The sequence below is a fragment of the Squalius cephalus genome (assembly GCF_949319135.1).
Source record: "Squalius cephalus genome assembly, chromosome: 20".
Classification (NCBI taxonomy): domain Eukaryota; kingdom Metazoa; phylum Chordata; class Actinopteri; order Cypriniformes; family Leuciscidae; genus Squalius; species Squalius cephalus.
In genome coordinates, this window is record NC_137141.1 from 34,684,859 (window position 1) to 34,690,072 (window position 5,214).

General features: G+C 34.2%; 1 long non-coding RNA gene across 1 annotated transcript in view; it reads left to right on the forward strand.

Annotated features, from left to right (window-relative positions):
- LOC307147689 overlaps positions 1 to 3,543 on the forward strand; it is a 249,122-nt gene extending 245,579 nt beyond the window's left edge. The window contains exon 3 of the long non-coding RNA XR_013819348.1: positions 3,117 to 3,543. This is a non-coding gene — a long non-coding RNA (uncharacterized lncRNA). The remainder of the gene's footprint in view (positions 1 to 3,116) is intronic.
- The last annotated feature ends 1,671 nt before the right edge of the window (positions 3,544 to 5,214 follow it).

The window sequence follows — 5,214 nt, forward strand, 5'->3', positions numbered from 1 at the left end:
GTTCTATGAAGATATTTTGTAAATTTCCTACCGTAAATATATAAAACATGTATTTCTGTGAGTGAATGCAGCACAATCGTGAACATAAATGAACAACTTTAAAGGAGATTTTCTCAATGTTTCGATTTTTTTGCTCCCTCAGATTCCAGATTTTCGAAGAGTTGTATATCGGCCAACAAACCAAACAACAACCATACTGTACATCAATGGAAAGCTTATTTATTCTGCTTTCAGATTATGTATAAATCTCAATTTCAGAAAATTTACCCATGTGACTGGTTTTGTGGTCCAGGGTCATATATTACAAACGCGCTCTTTAAATAACCCTAAAAAATATTACGCCATTGACTTTAGACTAGGTTTTTGTAGGTCATTGGCTCAGTGACTCAGTCTATTTCAGTTGCCTCAAAATAGCAACGTGCCATCAATGTGCCTGAACACACACCTCGTTTTCAGACCAGCAGCCCATGGGTGCACAGATGGGCGCGAGTGCATTTGCTATTTAAACAACGTGGCGAAGGACATGAAAAAGAAAACTGATAGGATGATAGGGCCCGAGATAGTTCAGAGTTCGATCTCCTCCTTCATCATAACTCAAATCAACAATGCTAACTATGAGCAATAGCACTATGTATGTGGCATTCCTCAGGGTTCGGTTTTGGGGCCGCTGCTGTTCTCTCTGTATATGCTTCCTCTGAGCTCTATTTTTCAGGAGTAGAGTATTTTTATGCCATTGTTATGCCGATGATCTTGAGTTTTATTTCCCTGTGAGCTCTAACAACTTTCTCCAGTTAAATGAGAGTAAAACTGAGGTTTTGATTGTAGGCTTTCCTTCGCTGGTCAGCTACGTTCCCTGTCCTTAAAGCTTGAAGATTGTGTAAAGAGTTTAGGGGAAACTATGGGCTCATCACTAAAATTTAATAAACAGATTGTTAAAGTCCCCATTTTATACCATAAAACTCATCTTTGATCACCAAAATGACAAATTTCAATGTTTTTTCCTTGAAAAAAATTCTTCATTCCTTGAAATATCTTGAACGTAACTCGACACCCTTGCCTCATTTAGTACATGTGGTTCTATGAATATGCAAATTAGCCCCGCCTCCACTCACTCACAGCAGCTCAGAGATCCACGTCGACTTATGAATTTACACGTGGTTTGTCTTAAAGCATTTTAAAAACACCAAACAACATTAAAAGCTGGATTTTCACACCACTTTAAAGGTATCTTTTTTAACTTGAGATCAATTGCTAAAGTCAAGCACTTTCTTCCAGGAAGGATTTGGAAGTTGTGGTTCTTTAGGGCGATGATTGTATAAATAAAGTTGCTTGCTTGCTTTAGCACTAGTGAAGATCCACTTACTGTAGCAAACCCCACTAAATATTTAGAAATTTAGTGTATGTGTCAGTTCCATTAGTTCAAACGATTATTCTAATTCCAAACTTATTAACCTAATGACCGAATTTGATATTATCGAGCTGGCAGAGTTAATGAACAACAGACACACATATCTCTCAATTTTGATTATCTGTGCAAATTTCATATCAGCTTAATTTCTAATTGGTTCTAGGATAGTCTATGTTGAACATGGTCTGGCCTGAGGAGACGACGGACCTCTTCACTCCTCTAATGAGGAATCGTGTGGATGTGTGTTTGCACACTGATGCGCTTTGATGTGGGATTTACTTGCCATGAGCGCGTCTATTGATCGGCCGCTAGATAGACTCACATCAAAGACTAGTTAACAGCGTCACCTCATCACCCAAGAATGCGGTGAAACACTGGTCAGCGCTGAAGACACACACACATAAACCTCTCCGTTTCTCAGATGATATTGACTTTGTGTGAGTTGTAAAGTTTACTGCTAATCATTGAGAAGACCAAGCATAACTTAGAAGGAAATAAAATGTGTGTATATTTGGAAAGACAAATGCAATGTTGCTCAAATCTAGAAGTGTTATACTGTGCTCTCAATCGAGAGTCAAATATCTCAATATGAACTGAGATTCTCATTTTATAGCTTGTAAGTGTAACTGTAAGACAACTATTGACTGTAAAACATGTTTGTTTGTTTTTTGTTGTTTTTTTCCAGGTAACCTAAAAACATGCTTCATGCAAATTTAACTAGTTTTCAAGTCACAATATATTTATCTAAATTTGTTAGACAGATGAACGTCATTTTTAAAGCATCAGATTTATTATGTACTATGAAATATTTTAGTAAGGTTTCATTTTTCAACACTAGTTAACGCATTTTAACAATGAACAATACTACAGCATTGATTTAAGCATTTACTAATACATTTTTACAATCAAAAGTTTTATTTGTTTTTTGTATGTTAACAAATGAGACTTTATTTTAAAGTGTTACGCGTGTCAGTGTTATTTCAGTTTTATTATGGTTTTATTAATCTTTTGAATTTCTTTGATTTTGATATTATTTGTTTTCATGTTAAGGTTAGTTTCATTTTTAATAATGTCGTTATATATACTTAAGTAATTTTTTAATATTGCTATTTAGGTTTAATTTATTTTTATTTCTTTTGTTTTAGTTAGTTTTACTTTTTATTAGTGATGTCAAATCAATATATATATATATATATACATATACAGTATAACTATCTGTTGTGTACTCACATCAGTGTAACTATCCCAGTGTGTGTGTGTGTGTGTGTGTGTGTGTGTGTGTGTGTGTGTGTGTTTGTTATATCCCTAACTTTTATGTTACATGTGATTAATCGTGATTATTCGAGTAATCGAATATTATTTAATATTGCTGAATCAACCTTAATACTTGAATGTATACCAACAAAATTAATTTTAAAACAAATATTTATTTTTATATCAAAATTAATCGTGTTGACAGCACTAGTTTTTATTTATTTCCTGGTAATAATTTTAGTGTTTAAACTTATTTCATTTAAAATTTCTTTTACTTTTTTTTTTTAACAAGTATTTATATTTTATTTCTATTAAGAGAAATGTTTGTAATAGTTTTAGTTTTATTTAAATGACCCCGTCGTGGTTTTTTTTGTGTGTTTTTTTTCAAGAAATTGCAGAAGAATCGTGAGAAAACGTTGAATAATCAGTGTGTCCTTCTCTTGTGTTTCTGCAGGATGAGTGAGCGGATCTTCTGCTTTCTTTCACACATTAAGACCCTGAACCACAGTGTGATTTTCCAAATGAACTGCCTTTGGTCACACACACACACACACACACACACACACACACACACACACACACACACACACACACACGCTTCACTGGAGCAGAGCAGGTGATGATGTCATGCCTCACATCATTCATGTGGTTAAATGTTCAACTATCACCTCATGCTCAACACCCTCCTGTCTGACACACGTATTTCCCCTCCACACACACACACACACACATCTTCGGCTTGTGGTCGATGCCGAACTCAATTCAGCAGAAAAACCCTGTTCTCTTCAGTCCCTCCTCTAGAGAGCCGTCAGATCTGAAATGCTGCAAGTAAGACGTGCTGTTCATTGTTACTTCATGAGACTGTAACAAATCAAACCTGAAACCTATCAAATAAAAAGTAGGAAATTCAATTCATATCCAGTGCAAGAAGAGGCGTAAACACATAAAGGCTTTATCTCATTTTTGTCAAATGTTTTCTTTCTTTACAACTTGATTTTATATATTGAAAAAAGTGGTAACCTAACATCTAAATTAACTACATGGTTTTACTCAAGTCAGAAATATTATTTAGTATTGGTGAATAAACCTAAATTCAACTAAATTAATTAAGTTACATTTCAAAGTTCTTTACAAGTTTATTTTTCCGACCACATTAGCAGATATATATACTGTATATATATATATATATATATATATATATATATATATATATATATATATATATATATATATATATATATATATATATTTCTCATTTTAAGCATAAACTTGCTTGATTTTGATCAATTTTCCCACAACAGAAGATTATTTTTAATCCTGTATCATTGTGCAAAAGTAAATGTATATTGATTTAGTTTAGCTTTTTAGTTTAGGAAACTTTTTCACAATATAAAATCTATACAGTAAATTGCAAGATATTCAACACTATAGATCTATTGTTTTAGCATTCAAAACTTATTTTTGTCAAATCTTTTCCTTTTACATCTTTATTTACAATTAGATTTTATACACTGAAACAAATATCACATCAACCGGTCAAATCAAAAAATATTATTTAATATGGCTGATTCAACATAAATACATTAATTTATACCAACAAAATATAATTTTTTTATGAGTTGAATCAAGTAAATAGCTTTTTAAAGAAACAATGGCAAGTTACCACTTTTTAAAGTGTGTTTAACTTGATTTTCAGACATTTTGATGTATGATTCAAGCATCGCTTCCGGCCCAGTTTGTGATGCATTAAAACTCCTTGCATTGAGAATTGTTGCGTGTCTGATTGTGTGTGTTAACAGTGTTGCTTGACTCTGTCTCATCTGAGTTGTCGCTGATCTGTCTGGTCGGAGTTGATTGACAATACTTTTGTTTTCCATGTATTAAAGAATCTGACATCATTTCTCATTCCATAACGTCTGTCTGGACGAGGACTCATGATCAACACGTCCTCGCCATCGTTCAAACACACACACACACACACACACACACGGTCTGGGGACTCTGGAAAGTCTCTCAGCTGCTGGTTTAAATAATTAATGTCATATACATTAAGACCTTCATGGACTGATACTTGGTGTGAATCCCCTCCTAACACGGCTCGCGTTTCACTGACTTCTGGAATGGAAATGATTGATTTTCCCTCTCTGTCTTTAATATCGACGGCCTTTTGCAGATTAATAATTTACACAACACCTCTGCCATATTCATTACAGTAACTCAAGCATGTTGTTGCATTTTTTTATCGTTGCAGCATGATAATATGACCATTATTTGAAACTGAGCGAGCTGAATAAATGAAGAGTCTGAGATGATCTGCGCAGATAGACACGCATTATGTTGCCGTTGCGATATATATCACACGTACTGTTGCGCTGCGATTGTGTGTTTGTGTCTGGCAGGGTTAGTGACTTTCTCTGGTGGACTGTCGGCAGGTTTCTTGTGATGGTATTACTCTGGTGAAATGAGAAGCGGCTTTACTGAGGTCAGTCTCTGATTACCTGTTCCCACCTCGGGTCAAATGACTCTTAAATGTGTTGTTTACACTTCTACCT